The sequence below is a fragment of the Taudactylus pleione genome, unplaced genomic scaffold (assembly GCF_031769625.1).
Source record: "Taudactylus pleione unplaced genomic scaffold, aTauple2 ptg000155l, whole genome shotgun sequence".
NCBI lineage: Eukaryota > Metazoa > Chordata > Amphibia > Anura > Myobatrachidae > Taudactylus > Taudactylus pleione.
The window spans coordinates 3,701,064-3,720,774 of record NW_028284557.1 but is presented as its reverse complement, the minus strand read 5'-3'; positions in this window follow the sequence as shown (position 1 = coordinate 3,720,774).

The following is a 19,711-nucleotide window of genomic DNA, read 5'->3' as shown; positions in this document are numbered from 1 at the left end:
ACCTCATTAAGCCCGTCTCTTCGTGGTAAATTACCGTGATTGGCACAAATTTAAATAGGGAACGGGGCTAAATGACGCGATTAATGAAGAAGTGCGTCATTAAGCGCCGCCCCCTACACGGGGACCCACAATCGCCACGGAAATTCTCCCCATTCTGCCCACTTCACTAGGAAGTGGGCAGAATGCGGGAGAAATGCCTACCCTTCCGGGGTGTGAGGGTTAAGCCCACCTCCTTTGTGATAAATTACCGTGATTGGCGCAAATTTTAATAGGGCCGGGGCCAAATGATGTGATTAATGAAGAATCGCGTCATTAAGCCCCGCCCTCTACACGGGGACCAGCGATCGCTACAGAAATTTTCCCCATTCTGCCTACTTCACTAGGAAGTGGGCCGAATGCGGGAGAAATCCAGGGGTGCCTCACGTGAATTCTGAGAGGGTAGGCATGTTTGCAGTAAACGTGCCACTCCCTGTGGAACTCCAACCACGCATCTGCAACAATACCACTCATCTGACACCGTGCAGATTGTTTGAATAAGTGTATGAAAGACAGGACACTGAAGCTGCGGTAAGCGCGACTTTACTGCATGCAAACAACTAATGCAACATGACCACTTATGGGCTTCTAGGGCAAAGACTGATTGTCAGAACAGGTCACTTCCACCAACTACAGACTTATGACTATGACCCATCACACAAAGAAAAACAGGCAGAACAAGTAAAAATAAATTAAACAGTGAGATTTATATATTCTAAATGTCTGACAGTATAACAGTGCCACTCAATAAACCAGTGTCAGGACTGTCTTGTTTTGTGTTCCTGACTGATATGGAGATTGGCAGGCTTGACATAGTTTCTGCACATGTGCAGATACACAAGGACATAGGACCTCATTCAGAGTCGGTCGCAAGCGCTGAGCGCTCGCAACCGACTCGGTTGGTTCACTGGGCATGCGCACGACAGAGCCAGCTCTGTCGTGCGCATGCGCGAGACCCGGCTAACGACGGGCATTAGGGGTCTCGCAGCAGATGGGGCGAGCTGTCGATGGTGAGTGACAGCTCGCCCCGTTTGCTGGACGGGCCGGGGGCATGCCCGGCCAAACGGAGGCATTCCTTAAGGAACGCCTGATTGTTTGTGTGCAGACCCACTGACATCATTGCTGATGTCAGTGGGTAGCTTCCTGCTCGATCAGAGCAGGAAGCTCCCTGGGGCTTACGACTGCCCAGACCCAACCTTAGGGTCTAGTCGTAAGCCCCGATGGTCGCGATGGTCTTGACCATTGCGACCATCACCCATGTCGGTCGTTAGAGCTGTGGGTGTTAACCCACAGCTTAGCGATCGACAAGTAGGCGGTCATTCAGGATGCAAGCGGCCGCCCTGATTCAATGCGACCACTTGCATCTAACAACCGCCTGTGAATGAGGCCCATAGAGAGGAGGCAGCAGTGTATAGGATGCGAGGATAGAGCTCAGGCACTGGGATCTGGTAATGACTAGAAGTTTGGAGGAACACAAAGAAGATGTACTCAGAGAATGACAGGACTCAGGAGGCAGCACTGGATACGGGGTACTGAGAACTAGGGCCCTCATTCAGAGCCGCTCGTTAACAGCAGTACGCTCGTTGCGTTCCGATGTTGAGAAACCGCGCATGCGTCGGTGTAACACTGCGCATGTGCGTACGGCATATTGCAAGCTTTTTTTGTCTCGTTCGTCAAATTGCGAACAGGAAGTGACATGTCCAATGTGATTGACAGAACAGGCCGTTTTTGGGTGTTGACGGGGGTGGAGATGGAAAAACGCAGGCATGGCGAGGTGTTTTTGGGGCGTACATACATTATCTGATGCGAACGTCAAATGTGTTCGTACCAAGTCATACGTCACTGGATGATCCTCTTTCCGTTCAAACTGCTCGCACAGCTTGGGGTCTGGATTACTCGACCACATTGGCGATGGCCTTGTCCTCCGTCCCGGGCCTCCACGATGTTTCATCGATTAATCACGGCTTGTCAGAAAAACAATCAACTCTGAATTGAAAACCAGCTTGTAATGTGTTTTGAAAAGAGTTTTTTTGGTTAGCACAAAACCGTACGCAGGTGGAAATCATAGCTGCTAATTTCTGGATTACACAATCAATTAGCGTACATTTGTAGTTATGTTTTTTTTGGTTTGAATTTTGTTTTTATCCTATTGTAACAATAATGTCATCATGTTTGGGTGTATTTTACCATTTTGCTTTGGTCAGGAGAATTTGCATCATTATGTAATTTTTAAAGTGTTCCTTAAAGAGCCCTTTTTTTTACAAATTTTTTTTTTTTTTTTGGGAGGTCGTTTTTGCCTTGTGGGCCAGGATTAACTCGAAACCATTTATAAAATAATGTCAGAATACAATGTAGAACATTTTTCTAAAATTTATTTGAAAAAAACATTTTCTGGACCATTTTTGGCCCAAACTTTTTGGCCAGTGTTATTCCAATAAAAATTATAATTGGGCCAAACATAAAAGGTTTGGAAACTTAAAACAAAAAATTAAAAACAATTCACAAGAAAGGAGAGGGAAGTTTTGGCCAGAAAGGAATATGGGGCAAGCACAGAAGGAGTGTGGGAAAAGTAGCCAGTGCTGTCAACGTTTTTTACCCCGTTTGGCTGGGGGAGGGTGGGCGCCAGACCGGGTCCGGGATGTCATCGGGCTGGCCTGTCCAGAGGCAGATGTTGTGGCCTCTGGACTAGGCACAGGGCTAGGCACATTTGGAGGATTGGCTGATGTTGTGCCAGAGGTGGAGGATCCTGATGTTCCGGCAGGAAGGGAGGTCGGCTCCACCATGTGCTGGCGAATGAGCTGCTCCAGGGCATTGGCGATGCGGATGTTGGCCCTGGTATTTTCCGCCAGGGCCTGACCAATGGTCACGTTGGCCGCAGCATTTTGCTCCAGGGCCTCAGCCACCCGTAGCAGACTGGCGTCCATCCTCTGCAGAATCTCCGTATGGAAATCCGATTTAAAATTGAGTTCTGTGAGGAGTGCCACTGCCTGCGAGGGGGATTGCCCTGGACTGGCTTCTGCAGGGTCCTCAGCCGGATGTACTGGTTCCTCCCCTGCAGAGCCAGCAGAAAGTCTGCGGCCAAGGCTCCCCTCTGGAGCAGACTCATCCGCCTGTGTCTCTGTGAGAAAAATGAGAAAAGAGTCACATTAGAATCTACATATTGGCACAATAACATTTCAGAGTTGGTTACATCACAATATTTACCTGGGACAACATGAGGAGCCGCAAAGTCTGGCATGTCCGTATCCATGTTGGACACGCCAAACACCTCCACAGCCTGCACACACCCCTGTGCCAGCTCTTCCAAATCATTCAACTCCAATGACACAGGGGTGGGACCCCCACCTGTCCCCCTTGCATGCCTAGCCCTGTCCGCCATTTTTTGTTTCAGGCGATATTTGAAGTCTTGCCATCTGTGGGTGAAAAAGTAACCATTATTCCTGCATTTTTTTGGTTTTGGGTTTTAGGGGGGTCAAGTTTTTACTTACCGCCGTTTGACATCCCGGGCTAGACGGACATAATCACCCACCCTATTGACAGCACTGGCTATCTCCTCCCACATTCTCCACTTCTGGCTTGCACCCATATTCCTGTCTGCCTGTGGCAGGATGTCCACACACTTCTGAACCAAAACCTCCATCTCCTTTCTTGTGAATTGTGGCTGCCTTTTCTTTTTCCCTTTTTTGCCCGGAATACTGGGCCCAGCAGCCTCTTCCATGTCATCCTCCTCACCTATTTGTTTAAACGTTGAGAAATTTAAGCTTGCAAACTTTCACTATATTATGTTCCCAAATAATCCTTGTTTGGAAATGCCTGAAAAACTTACCTGCCGTCTCTTGGCCATTGTTTCCCTGGTCTGTAGCCATTTCTTACATCCAAACAAGAAATACACCAGAACGTTTTTTTTGGGTCGTGACGTATTTATACATGCGTCCTTATTTTTCGTCCGCATCATTGATTGTGCGTTCCTATGATCCCTCCTTAATTTGCGCGGGAAAATAAACACTATTTATGGCTTTGGGCATCTCGAGTCGAGGTGGCGGGTGTTGGTTGTTGGAGGTTACGTTGGTCGGAGTGGATTGTTGGCGGGAATTGTATTTGGCGGTGTTTGGCATTTTTTTCTGTGTGTATTTTTGGAGATTTTCTTTCCGTTCGCTTTTTTTGGTGTGTTTGTTTTATTTGTCGTGTCATTTTTGGGTAAGTTTTTGGCCGTCTTCCTTTTGTTCGCTTTGTGTATCCTTCTTTTTGATAAATTTTGTTCGCTAATTTTTGTCCAATTCTCCTTTGGTAGGTTTCTTTTGGCTCTGCCCCAACGACCTTTTTATCCGTTGACTTATATATCCTCTATTGGTAAGTTTGTTTTTTCACTTGTTTATTAAATGTTCCTGTTTAGTTTAACGCAACTTTGTTTCACCTTACAGTTTTAACCTTTGGTTTTGTGATTCCTAAATGTATGAACTAATTAGCGCATTTTTATCTGGTTATTTTCTGTCTTGTAATTGCGTACTAATTAGCGCATTTTTTATCTGGTTATTTTCTGTCTTGTAAGTGCGTACTAATTTGCGCATTTTTGGCTGGTTATTTCCTGTTGTTAAATTGGTTGTGATTTACCGTTAGATTTTTTGTTTGAATTTGGGGCCCAAATTGTGGTAGTCTGCGCACTGTCGTTTTGCTCTTTGCCGAAATTTGTGTTTATCCCCTTTTATGTTTAGTATTGTACCCAATTTAGATTCCTAAATGGCCACCCTAAATTTATGCATTGTTTGTTTGTTTATAATTTTAGGCGTGGTAAATCATGACAATACCCTGGCATGTAAGCATCATTGGATTGGATTGTAAAGATAAGTTAATTTTCAATTTTTGGGGGGCAAAAAAACCTTACATTCAATTCTTGCCATTTCAGGTTGATCTTGGTCGGATTGTTGTGGCCATGCTCCCGGAAGCCGACCAACCTCAATCTCGTCCCAGGCGTAGGCATCGTAGGCGTGCAAGGCCCCAGATATATCAAACACGTGTCACCCTTTTTGGAATGCCCGATGATGAGGTGTTAAGACGCTTCCGTCTTCCGCCCGAAATCATCATAGACACTCTCTCATTAATAGAGAGTGATCTTGAACGGCAAATTGACAGTCCTACAGCAATACTACCACTCACGCAATTTATGGCGGTGTTACATTTCTGTGCCTCAGGATCGTTTCAAACAACAGTGGGAATAGTTGCGGGAATCTCCCAATCCTCCTTTTCCAGGATCCTGAGGCCCTTTTCAAGCACCTCCATCATTTTATTCAAATGCCTTTGGATATGGGTGCCCTTAGTGTGGCCAAGGCCAATTTTTACCAAATAGCTGGCTTCCCACAAATCATAGGGGTTGTGGATGGTACTCACATACCACTTCAGCCTCCAGCACGGCTGGAGGCAATTTTTCGCAACCGCAAACACTATCACTCCCTGAATGTAATGGTGGTATGTGATGCCTCCCTCCAGATCCTGTCCCTGAATGCAAAATTACCCGGAAGTGCACGACTCATTCGTCATCCGGCAATCAGGGATATGGCAAAAATTAAACAACCTACAAGCTGGTGATGCATGGCTTCTGGGTAAGTGGAGACCTTTAGTACATAACAATGTTAAGCTTGATACACAGTGTTCCTGATGTTGTCACTTCTTTTTCACAGGAGACAGTGGCTACCCTTGCACGCCCGGGCTGCTCACTCCTTATTTGGCTCCCACACCAGGGCCACAAAGTAATTTTAATTCCGCACTTACAGCCACCAGGCAAGTGGTGGAGCGCTGTATCGGCCTTTTAAAAGGCCAATTCAGATGCCTCCACCGCTCTGGTGGCGAGCTCATGTATTTGCCGGATATGGTTTCGAAAATTGTGGTCCTCTGTGGGATATTTCACAACATTGCCATAAGGAGTGGTGTCCCAATGCAGCCAGAGGATGCCTTGCCTGAGGATGGCCCCCCCGAGGTTGGTCGGAGGTCAGTATGTGGGGGGCCATACGCGATGATGTGGTGGCCAGATATTTTAGGTAATTATTGGCACAAAAGAAGTTCTTTGACACAATGTGGTAAGGATTTTGGGAGACCATCTAATTAATTTGTTTATTATTTCCCATCTTCTGTTTGATTTCATAATCTTTGGGACTGAGACGATGACTACTTCCTGCTGCACAAAACAAACCTTCATGGGGACACATTGGATATATATTGCAACGCAACATTTGTGGAATCATGTTGGCATGCTCATTCGTCAACCAGTTCTTGATTTTTCTTTACTTTTTTCATATGGTGTTTGATGGGTTGTACATTTTGTTATCACTGTGTGTATTGTTTGTGAGCCAACACTTTGGTATTTTAGTTATGTGTGGAATACATTTTTTGAGTGTAATTTTGCTAAATTTCTTGAACATTGCAAGCAAGTGTAACCAGGTTCACCCACCTTAAAATTGCTTAAGGGTTAATCCTGTAATGTCGCAATTTGCCCAAAATTTAAATATGCTTTCTGGGTCAAAACAAACACCAAAAGGTATTATGTACAATCAGTATGCTTTGGAATCTCGGGCTAAGCAGGTTGCCCCCAAAATTGGAACATGTAAAATGTACTAATTGCAAAAATGTAACCCAAAAAATTTCCCCAAGCCGATTGTTACTGTTAGCTGTTTCATGTGGCTGTTTTCTAAAAACCAAAAACACACAATCTTAGTGACATTAGTTGCAAATACTTGCTGCAAGAGTCTACTTATGTAAGTGTAAACAATCTAAGATTTGGAGACAAGGAATGAGACTGAACTCTAACTTTAACTTTTTTATTATGAAAAATAATTTTGGTATAAAATAAAAAATTATGGATGCAGGATCCCAGCCATACGGTCAAGGACCACCAGCAGGCCGATCACGTGGCCCTGCATCACTTGGACGCACCTGGCTAGGTCCGCCAAACGCCTCTGGTCCTCTGTGGGTTAGAAAAGTGTGGGGCTTAATACATAATTAATGAAACACCCAGAAAAAACAAGCAAAACAGAGATATCCAAAAATGACAATAGTGTGACCAAAAGCACATTTAACCCAAAAAACCAAAGGACACAAAAATGGACACCCAAAAATTAAAAATAAATAAATAAATGTTTTGCCATGTGGGATATGTGTATGGGGAAATCAGCAGTAAAAGGTAAAGACAAACAGAGATATACCCAAACTTGTGACAAACCAAGAAAAGGAAAAGGCACAGACACAGGATTAGATCCAAACATTTTAAAACACAAAAAAGGTTAAAAGGGAAACATACCGTTCAAAATGACGGCTGGCCCAGAACCAACTCCCTCGTCCTCCTCGGAGGTGGCCACATTCCCCAACGAGGTGGGAGGGGTGATGACGGATTCCGGGGAGGGGGTAGTCACGAGAGGGGTGGTTGGAGGGGAGGGGGAATTGGGATGGAGGGGAAGTAGCACAGAGGGATGTGCGACAGGGTCTGTGCAGGCTGGGGAGGAGGGGGAATTTAGGGTATTTTGGGGTGAGGTTGTTTGGCTGGGGGTTGGGGAGAGGGGCCGAGAGCGCAGTCTTTGACGGCGATGACGCCGTAGTCTTCGCTCTGCCCCTAAATGATGGAAAACAAATTGAGGTTAGTTTAGAACATCACCTTGTTAAACGCTAATTGTTGAACCCCAAAAAATGTAAACATGCACATGCAGATATGAGTACAAATAATAAATAGGCCATACATGAAAACATGCACATGCAGATATGAGTACAAATAATAAATAGGCCATACATGAAAACATGCACATGCAGATATGAGTACAAATAATAAATAGGCCATACATGAAAACATGCACATGCAGATATGAGTACAAATAATAAATAGGCCATACATGAAAACATGCACATGCAGTTAGGGCCACAAAGATAAACATGAAAACCACAGTCAAAAAAACTTACTTTCCGCTATCTGCATGCGAAAGCATGCCAGCAAGTGGGGCGTCCTCCGTTGCAGGTCGGACCACCTGCGCTCCAGCTGGCCGATCTGGCGGCGTGAGCCGAAGGAACGCAGGCGGCCACGTACCTCCGCATATGCGGAACGCTTTTCCTGATTGGTGATGGGGGAGGCTGGCTGGTGATCCGCCTGTCCATCACCTCAGTTAAGACCATGAGCTCGCGCCTGGTGAATGCCGAGGCTCTCATGATGGCAATGGTGTATTTTTAATAAAACAATTTTAATAAAGACCAGAAAAAAAATTTGATTGGCTAATGTATTTGGGAAATTAACAGGACCAATTCTATTGGTTAGTGTATGAGTCATGTGTTCGACAGGGCCACAAATCATTTGAGAGTTATGATAGGCTTGATGCAGTGACATGCGTAAGCTAATTTAAATAAAGAAATGAACCCAGTAAAATATGCGTGGGTAAAAACAAAGAAAACAAATGGATAATTGCCTCAAACATGTATTTTGACAAATAAAAGCGAATGTTTAAGCCGTACGTATTTTGCGGGTAAACACAAACACAGACAAGAGTAAAGTTTATTGCATGTCAAAAAAAATAAATAAATTGACGAGCAATTAAGCTAATTGATATATTGATTGGCATGATACGATTGAGGGAGGTAGGCAGAATAAACGAGCAGGTAATCGGAATCTGACAGGCCCACTTCCGGTTTGTACTTGTGCGTGCGTTCCCTGCAAGCCACATTGGGGATGTACGCTCGCTATTTGGCACGCTCGTTAGTTAGAGGAGGGGTCGGTAGACTTTGGGGAGGAAGTTTAGCTGCGTTCGAAATTACGAGCGAGCGCTTAAATTAACATATTTCAGTACGTACGCCGAACGTACGAACGGCCACTTGCGTCCGGCTCTGAATGAGGGCCTAGGTACGAATAGGGAGTTGACTAATACCCTAGCCAAGGAAGCGGAGTCAAAACACACCATCGGTTTTTGCAAGGGAACCCTGCAAGGGCATGTGGATTTTGCTGCATCTGAATTGCAAGTCACAATGCCCTGGAAGGGTCTCCCTATGACTTAAACTAGAACTCTCCAAAAGGTACTGAAGGCAAGCCCCCAGAACCACGGACTAAACAATGGAGAAAAATAGCAATAGCCCACGTCAATGATCCGATGTTTCCGGTTACAGCTGGTGATGTTGAAACCGATGGTTCTGGTTTATAGCTGATGAATAAGGAACTGATGGTTCTGAATACAGCTGATGAATGTGGAACCACTGCTTCTAGATATAGTTGATGAATGTGGAACTGACGGTTCTGGATCTAGATGATGAATGTGGAACTGGGAAGTTGGTAATTGGATAGGTACCGATGAGGTTAGACTTGAGTAGGTACCACTTGGCTGAATATTGGATAGGGACCGATGGTGCTGGTATCAGATAGGGACCGATCATGCTGATATCAGATAGGGACCGGTGGTGCAAGTACAATGACAACAAGGAGAAGTTTGGAGCTTAGTAACTTAGCACAGGAGTGAGACATGTTGTCCAAGGCACTGACTGATAGTCAGTGCAATCATTTAATCCCCCCTGGTCTGTGCTGATTGGCTGAGAACATCAGGTGCCTGTTACGATGTGTCCGATTGGATGAAGGGTTGCTCTATGTTGAATGGAGCATAGAGTCACATGATCACTGCTGGCCCAGGGACTGGAAGATCAGCAGTCAGCTGTCCATAGGTGTCATGGTGGCGCCCAGGTTCAGAGATGGCAGGAATGCCAGTGGGGATACAGCAGCCAGAGGAAGATCGGGTACACTGCGGACAGCAGCGCAGAGCAGGAACCAGAGAGCTGGCCTGAATAGATTACCTGTGCAGGTCAGTGCACCAGCGTGAAGGTGAGATCTGTAGCACAGTAATGCGATTCCTGACAGTACCCCCCCCCTCTTATGTGTGGGCACTGAACACACACAAAGTTTTGTGGATTCAACCAATGAAATCAAGATATAAGACGTGGAGCATGAGCATCTGCTGTTTTAAACCAACTTCTCTCTTCTGGTCTATAACCCCTCAAGCACTGAGGTACTGGAGATGACCATAACGACATCTGGAATACAGAATTCTTGGATGTTTTTTCTTGAGAGAAATATGAATCTTTTTCCACAATTGCGAGAACTGTTGTAAGGATGAAGTAGCAGCCGGAACATCCAGGGATGGAGTAGACTGGAAATCCGAAACCCTGGGATGTTGTCCATAAACAGAGGAAAAAGGAGTAGTATAAGTGGCAGTGTGATACTGGAAGTTTTGTGTAACTCTGTCCAAAGAAGAAGCTCTACCAAGTTGTCCTGAGAGGAACTGATGTGTAATCTCAAGAAGGTTTCAAGCTCCTGTTTTATTTGTTCAGTTTGGCCATTGTTTTGGGGGTGATATGCAGAGGAATAGTTTAATTTTACTTGTAAAGTTGAACATAGCGCTCACCAGAATTTGTCCACAAACTGTACACCCCGATCGGACATGATTTCTGTGGGAAGACTGTGAAGTCTAAAGATCTCTCGTAAGAAGACTTGTGCCAGTTTTGTAGCTGAAGCCAGTTTTGTAGCTGAAGCAAAACCAGGAAGTGGAACGAAATGTGCCATTTTTGTGAACCTGTCCACGACTACCCTGAGATATGGGTAGATCGGTAACAAAATGGACAGGTGGGTCCATGGGCGAGTGGGTACAAACAGAGGTTGCAGAGTCCCGGGAGGTGACTGTTGAAAAGTTTTATGTTGACCACACTTAGGGCAAGAGGCCACAAATTCTGGAACTTCAGCTCTCATCCGAGGCCACCAGTAGGAATGTTGAAGATCAAAAGTTTTCTGAGCACCAGGATGACTGGCAAACTTGTAAGAGTGTGCCCAAGTTAATCAATTTCCTCAAAGATTCTCAGACACAAAACATTTTCCCCACTGGGGGTTCAGGAGTCACTGTAGTGGTAACGAAGGCAGTAGAACAAATTATAGGTCAGTCATCATCTTTGGAAGGCTTGTCGTCCAATACGATAGACCAAGAGAGGGCATCTGCTTTTACATTTTGAGAACCTGGACGGAAAGAGATTTGAAGTTGAACCTCGAGAAGAACAGGGCCCAGTGAGCCTGGTGAGGATTCAGTAATTGTGACGACTTCAGACAGCAAGTTTTTATGATTCATATGGATGTTGGTTGGAGACTTGGCACTTTCTAGGAGATATCTCCATTCTACTAGTGCAAGCTTGATGGCAAGTAATTCTTGGTCTCCAATAGATTAGTTCTTTTCAGATGGTAGAAACTTGCATGAGTAGAACCCACAGGTATGGAGGTTACAATCTTCAGAAGCCTGAGAAAGCACAGCACCGATTCCTACGGTGGATGCGTCGACCTCCAGAATAAAGGGTCTGTTCATATCGGGCTGATTAAATGAAATGAATGCCTGCTTCAACATTTGAAATGTGGAAAGTGCCTCCTCTGATCATTTAGTTGGGTTGGCACCCTTCTGGGTGAGTGCGGTGATAGGAGCAATGAGAGTAGAAAATCCTCAAATAAATTTGCGATAATAGTTTGCGAAACCGATGAATCGCTGTACTGCATTCAGCGACAAGGGGAGTGACCAACCTTGCATCGAGTTTCTCGGGATCCATACGAATGTTACGGATCCTAAGGTTACTCCATGTAAACCCCCTAGAACCCAGGCTAACAAGGTCTTCCACCAATAACAGCCACCCACTGTTCCCTTAGATATAGAAGCGTTCACCAGTACTTAAGGGGCCGCCTGGTCTTAAAACTCGGAGTAGTAGTGGTTTACATGAATTACCTATGGGAACCAGAGAATAGCGTGAGATACTGAATACAAGTAAAAAATCAGTGGAGCAGTCTGGGAGCCGCTGGTGTGGCTATGCAGCCGGTAGAATTATTGGAGTGACTTGAGAGTCGGTGGTGTGGCTTAGTGAGCTGAAGGTGTGGCTTTGAGCGCCGAAGGTGCAGCTTTGAATGCCAATGGTGCAGTTTTGAGCTGGTAGTAAAATTTAGAAAATTGATGGAGCGGCTTGAGAGGCGGTGATGTGGTTTTGAGAGCCGATGCTGTGGCTTTAAGCACTGAGGGTGTGTCTTTTAGCGCCAATTAATTGATGGAGCGGCTTGAAAGCTGGTGATGCGGCTTTTAGAGCCAATGGTGCAGCTTGGAAGCTGACGGAGCGGCTTGAGAGCCGGTGGAACGGCTAGGAAGCCGGTTGCAGCTTGGAAGCTGCCGGAGCGGCTTGAGAGCCGGTGGAGCAGCTTGGAGGCTGATGGAGCAGCTTGAGAGCCGGAGAAACAGCATGGAATGAAGTGTGCCATTTTGCTCAAGCGGTTCACAACTGTCCAGATAACAGAGCATTGAGCAGAAACTGGGAGATTGACAATAAAGTCCATGGCAATGTGGGTCCAATGTCTCTTAGGTACAGAGAAAGGAAGCAACAGACCTGAAGGGGCTGTCCAAGGTGTCTTATTTCGGGCACAAACCTCACATGCTAGGACAAACTTGTGAACATTTGGTCAGAGAAGGCCACCAAACTGAGCGGGAGAGTAATTCCAGAGTCTTGCTAATGCTGGGATGACCAAAGCTTGAGAGTGGAAATCCAATAAAACTGACTTCCTGAATCTTTTTGGTACAAACAAAAGATCAGGAGGTTTATGCGGAGGTGTTTCCAACTGACAGGCCCGAATGAGCTCAGCCAAATTCCGGGTGATAGCAAATTGAATGTGAGAATTAGGAATAATAGGTTCATCGGAGACAGTGGTTTACTGAACCGGTACAAAGCTTCTGGAGAGAGCATAAGCCTTAATGTTTTTTGACCCAGCACGAAAAAAAATTCTAACATTGAAACGGGTAAAAAACAACGCCTAACGTGCCTGAATGGAATTCAACCTTTAGCAGATTGAATGTAAGATAAGTCTCACAAGCCGCCACACTGAGAACGCAGGGTGAGGCAAACTGGGGGCGATCGTTCATTGGACTCCTCCCCATAATCCTTGGTATGTCCTGGATTGGCTCCTGTGGCTATTTCCTGCTGGTGCGAAGGCTGTTCCGGTGTTATCCACTCTAGTACTCAGTCCTCCAGTCAGCTTTTGTTACCTGCCCTTTGTGTCATCTAGGCGGCACGGTCCGCATATTCATGCTCTGCCATTTGTGTCATCAATGCGGCACAGACAGCACTCAGTGTCCATAGTGCGCAGTTCTGCATCCAGCTGTTTGTGTCAACTCGGCGGCACAGGCCGCACTTCGACCTCCAGTTGCTTGTGTCAACCCGGCGGCACAGGCCGCACTCCAGCGTCCAGCTGCTTGTGTCAACCCGGTGGCACAGGCCGCAATCCAGTGTCCAAAGTACACAATCCAGTGTACCACCACCTGTGTCAACCTGGCGGCACAGGCCCTTCATCACACCACCACAGCCAAAGCTGCTGCATGGCCCAAAGGCCGCATCTTGTTTTATGGCCCACAGGCCACAGCTTGACAAGGTTTACCAGCCCACAAGGCTGCTGCACGGCCCAAAGGCTGCATCTTGTTCTACGGCCCACAGGCCACAGCTTGCCAAGGTTTTCCAGCCCACAAGGCTGCTGCACAGCCCAAAGGCTGCATCTTGTTCTATGACCCACAGGCCATAGCTTGCCCTCAAGGCTACTACACAGCCCAAAAGCCGCATCTTGTCATACGGCCCCCAGGCCACAACAAGCCAAGGCTTACCAGCCCTCAAGGCTGCTACACAGCCCAAAGGCCGCATCTTGTTCTGCGGCTCACAGGCCACAACAAGTCAAAGACTTACCAGCCCTCAAGGCTGCTCCACGGCCGCAGCTAGCCAAGTGTTCCAGCCCTCAAGGCTGTTGCGGGACTATGCCCTCTAAAGATAATACCCGTTCCCTAACAATAAATTCTTATGTTCGGTAAGAACAGAGACTTGATGCTTGGCCCCCTCCAGCCAATGCCTCCAGTCCTCAAAGGCTCATTTAATAGCGAGTATCTCCCGATTACCCACATCATAGTTGCGTTCTGCAGTGGTGAACTTCCGGGAGAAAAAGGCACAGGGGTGCAACTTATTGTCTGCCGAATCCCTCTGGGTCAAAATGGCTGCAGCTCCTATCTCAGAGGCGTCAACTGCCAGGATGAATGGGAGATCCGGATTAGGATGGCGGAGAACCTGATCCTGTGTAAATGCGGCCTTAAGATCCTCAAATGCTGGAAGAGCCTTGGGTGCCCAATTGAAGGTGTCAGCTCCTTTTTTGGTCAGTTCCACAATGGGTGCCACTATAGCAGAGAAGGAATTGATGAATCTTCGGTAGTAATTAGCAAAACCGAGGAAGCGCTGAATAGCTTTAAGGGTAGATGGTTGGACCCACTCCAGTATCGCTTTGACCTTATTCGGGTCCATAGAAAACCCCCGGGAGGATATGATATAGCCTAGCAATTTTAGTGACATCGACATCACACTTTTCCAGCTTAGTGAAGAGATGGTTTTCCCGCAGCTTCTGAAGAACGTGACGCACATGTTGATGATGTTGACTCACGGACTGTGAGTAAATGAGGATGTCGGCAAGGTATACAACCACAAAGACCCCCAGGAATTCAAGAAGAACATCATTGATCAGGACTTGAAAGACCGCAGGAGCGTTAGCTAGGCCGAATGGCATAACCAAAAACTCATAGTGTCCTTAGGGAATACTGAAAGCTGTCTTCTCCTGATTCGGATCAGATTGTAGGCTCCCTCAAGATCAATCTTAGAAAAGATTGTGGCTTGACACAATTGATCAAAAAGGACTGAAAGGAGAGGTAACGGATAGGAGTTTTTGATGGTGATATTGTTGAGACCTCTGTAATCAATGCAAGGATGGAGGGAACCGTCCTTCTTCTCAACACAAAAAACCCAGCCCCAACCGGGGATGTAGAGGGGCGAATGAATCCTTTAGCCGATGCACTTTCAATGTATTACTCCATGGCTTTATTTCCGGGCACCGACAAAGAATATAACCGACCTTTAGGTAACATTGCACCAGAAACTAATTAATGAGTGTTGGAAAAAGGGGTTAAAATATATGTGAATTATTACATGAACAAAATACAAAACATAATATGTGATGTAAAAAGTAACTATGTGTATTAAGTTGTGATGCCATGATCATTAATTAGTCTTACACACCTATACTTTACACTGCACTGTCACTCTTTTTCCATTTTTCGTGTGATGCCCTGGGCTGGACGTTTTTTGGGGTGCACTGTGCCCCGGATGTGAACCCCTTAGTGTTAGGGACTGCTAGTGACAGAGAAGCGGTGACGTGGCCTAGCAGCTTCCCATGTATTTGCAAATGCATGCAACTAATATCTCTGATTTCTATGACCATATAGTTTTCATATATTATTGCAGGTACTATTCAGTGTGCTGAGGAACAATAGGGGGTTAGAAAACCCCCTCCTTTTTTTACTTAGTATGACCCCTCCCTTTCATGCACCTGATTAGTGCTGCTAGATTGATTGAGCAGCTGCCATTTTTTGTTTATCTTGGCTGTATCACCTGATAGGATCCTTATCCAATGGTAGCAGTGTCAGTGCTCAGCTGACTCTCTCCTCCAATGGACAGCTACCTGGGGGTATAAACAGGACTCCAGGTAACAGGAAGTTGCCTGATCAACTTCACTATTTCCTTGATGGTTGCTCTTGCTTCGTTCCAGGCTTCACGTGCAATCTTCCAGTGATTCTTCCCAGTGTTATTCCCAGTGTGCACTCAGTACATTACCGGAGTATGAAATCAGTATGATATACCACCGGCCGACAGCGGAAGCCCGGCAGGGGTGAAGATCCCGAAGCTAACAAAGGCAAGTACAACTAACCCTATTTTACCTCCTAACCCTCCTTTAGGGGTGCTTAACCCTAACCCCCCCAAGTGCCTAACCCTAACCAGCCCCCTAAGTGCCTACACCTAACCCCCCCCTTCCCCACAGCCTAAACCTAAGCCTGTCATTAGTACCTTGCTGGGATTAGACAGTCGGGAAGCCAGCAGTCGGCATTGCGACTGTCCTCTTCCTGACTGCATCCCCTAAGTACTGAGTCCTAGTGGCTCATTCTAGTGTTCGTCCTGCGATTGAATTTCCAGTCTGTTCTCAGAACGTCATCCAGTTCAGATTCCCAGAGCACTACTCCGATGCTCGCCCTACGTCAGGATCCCCATTGAGTACTCAGTTCATCTCCTGTGTTCAAGTATTCAGTTCATCTCCTCATGTCATCTGTCTGTCTCCCCTCTCCCCTAGATTGTAAGCTCCTAGGAGCAGGGTCCTCCTCCCCATTGTCTCACAGCCTTCTTCTCTAGCACTTCTATGATAGCCTTCACCTTCAGAGCTGTATTGTGTATGGAGAATTGTGTTGCTAATTGTTACTTGTGTTCTGTTTATATTTTGGTTACTGTATTGTAATGTAATGTTCTGTGTACCCTTTACTGTACGTACGGCGCTGCGGACCACTTGTGGTGCCCTATAAATAAAATGTAATAATAATAATAATCTCCTGTGTTCAAGTATTCAGTTTAACTCCTGTGTTTAAATATTCAGTTCATCTCCTCTGTTCAAGTATTCAGTTCAACATCCGCATACAACACAAGTGTCACTCTCCCATGTCAGTGGTGCGTCTAGGTCCACAGTGGGCCACATCCATTTCCCACCAATATAAAATTCCTAGAAGTTATTTTACTGTGCCAATACAGTAGCAGCAGTGAACAGAGGGCCTGATGCAGAGCCGGACGCTATTTGCGGACGGTTGTTCCAAAAAAGGGGCCGGCTATTTCAATTGAGCGCTCGCTCTTTGCGGTTTGTTGACGCCTCTATGTCTGAGTGAGTGAAAAATGCACTCGCTGTTTTGTAAAACATCACACGTCATCTCCGGTATTTATTAGATTAATCGGGTACATCGAAAGGCATCTGAACTGCTCGGAGTGCTTGTGGTAGCTTTTTCTTACCGCTATCACTGCAAGCAGTTCAGGCTAAAAGACAACCAAGAGACGTGGTCGATGACGCTCCTTTACTAATTATGCACTCCCATTAAATGCCCTTTTGACCGTTTGGCACGCCTGCGTTCGGATCTCCACTCCCCCGTTTTCAAGCACCTTCCCCTGTTACCACCCACAAACGGTACATTCTGTCAATCAAATTAGCAGCCCCTCGCTGTTTTGCGAGCGCACGATTCCCAACCGCAATAACTGGTTTGCGCATGCGCATTACGACCCATATGCATGCGCAGTTGTGCGAACATCGCTCAGAGCGAACGAGCTGCCGCTTACGAGCGGCTCTGAATCAGGCCCAGAGTTCTCTAATGCTTCAGCCTGAAATACATTCTCCTAGGCCTCCCCGGTGTTACGTTTCTCTATTTCCCACTTGTATCGTATACCTGACCAAAGGGCCGTAACCTGCTTGCTGGGTGCAGCTTAAACCCATATCCCGTTGGAGGGGGTCACTAGTGAACACCTCTCAGCAAGTTAGACTCCGTGCCGTTGGTCAGGTCTCGTCAACATCCGGTATTCGTGGACGAGGAGAACTTACATCCAGGCCCTTCGCCTTCGATTCCTTCCTCAACCTGGGACCTCAGCTTTCAGCTCCTCAGTAGGAGATCCTCCTGGGCAGATTGTGACAGCACCTGGGCAGGATTCTGTGACAAGTAAAAAGTCAGTGAAGCAGTCTGGGAGCCACTGGTGCAGCTATGCAGCCGGTAGTGCAACTTGGAGAATTAATGGAGTGACTTGAGAGTCGCTGGTGTGGCTTTGTGAGCTGAAGGTGCGGCTTTGAACGCAGATGGTGCGACTTTGAGCGCCAATGGTGTGGTTTTTAGAGCGCCGATGGTGCAGCAGAGCCGGTAGTAGAATTTGGTGAATTGATGGAGCGGCTTGAGAGCCGATGGTGCAGCTTTGAGGGCCGATTAATTGATGGCGCGGCTTTGAGCTGATGGTGCGGCTCAGAGCTGGTAGTAGAATTTGGAGATATGCTGAGTGGCTTAGAGAGCCGGTTGCAGCTTGTAGGCTGACGGAGTGGCTAGAGAGCCGGTGAAGTGGCTAGGGAGCCGGTTGCAGCTTGGAAGCTGATGGAGCGGCTTGAGAGCTGGTGAAGCGGCTAGGGAGCTAGTAGCAGCTTAGAGGTTGACGGAGCGGCTTGAGAGCTGGTGGAGCGGCTAGGGAGTCTGTAGCAGCTTGGAGGCTGACGGAGCGGCTTAAGAGCCGAAGAAACAGCATTCACTACAAGCAAGATAACAATAACACTGACCAAGCAGCTGAGCTGAGAAATCCACAAGGAATGCTATAGTCAGCGAGGCAGCAAAAGACCACTGTGTACAAATAAGGAAAGGATCTAATCACGTTGTGTTGTGGTTCAAACATGACATCCTGCGGCGCCCGGATCACCTAGCAACCGACTGAATGATTCTAGGAGAAACACTGGCAGATTAAAGTATATTGCTGGAGAGAAACAAATACTTAACCATGACTTGTAACAACATAGTTCTGTTGCCGGAAATAATGTACCCTAGAAAAGATATGGAAGGAACCTCAAAGGTACATTTGGACAATTTACCATAGAGATGGTTTTGTCATAGTCGAGTAAGGACCTCACACACCTGCCGTCGATGGGTAACAAGGACTTGAGAGAAGATCAGGACATCGTCCAAGTAGACAAACTTGTACAATACATCTCTGAAAATGTCATTGATGAAATGTTGAAACACTGCTGGGGCATTGCATAAACCAAAAGGCATTACCAGGTACTCGTAGTGCCCATCCCTGGTACTGTCTTCCACTCATCGCCTTTGCAAATACTGATCAAGTTGTAAGCACCCCGAAGATCCAACTTCATGAAGACGGTAGCACCCTTGACTCTATCAAACAACTTAGTTATAAGAGGAAGTGAATAACTGTTTTTGATGGTAATATTGTTTAATCCATGATAGTCTATACAGGGTCTTAAGATGCCATCCTTTTTCTTCACAAAGAAGAACCCGGCACCAGCAGAAGAGGAAGGACGAATGAAGCCTTTCTGTAAGTTGTCTTTATGTACTCAGTTTTAAGTTGGGTTTCAGGAACAGAAAGAGGATAAGTACGCCCTCTGGGCGGAGTCTTCCAGGTACAAGATTGATGGGGCAATCCCAGACGCGATGTGGTGGTAACTGATCTGCAGCTTTTTTACTGAAGACATCCAAGAAGTCTTGATATACTGCTGGAAGCTTTAGTGGAATCTCCATTTTGGAATTTCGAAGTGGAGCTACTTGGGGCAAGCAATGTTGCTGATAATGAGTACTCTGTGCTGTCACCTGCATAGCGTTCCCGCTAGGCTGTTTTAGCGGGGCGCGATGCCCTGCCCTCCTTCTTGAGGGCAAAAAGCGCCCTGCCCTCCAGAAGGAGGGCAAAAAGCGCCCTGCCTTCACAGCCTGTGGGTGCCGTCTTCACCCGCGGGACGCTGTGTCCCGCAGGTGGAGAAATGTGCGGTGACCCGGTCACCACCGGAGGATAGACGCCGGGCGCATGCGCCTGGCATCTTTTCTCACTGTCTGCAGCGCTTGGGGGCTGCCCGGCGTGTCCTTAAGTGCCGGGCACGCCCCCAAGTATGACGAAAAGGGGACACGTCTTATAGACACGCCTTTTCATGGCCACGCCCCTTTTCTGGACGCACGCGTGCCTCCGGCACGCGCACAAAGTTGCCCTCTCTAGCTCCGGCGCCCTGCCTGCCGCCGGA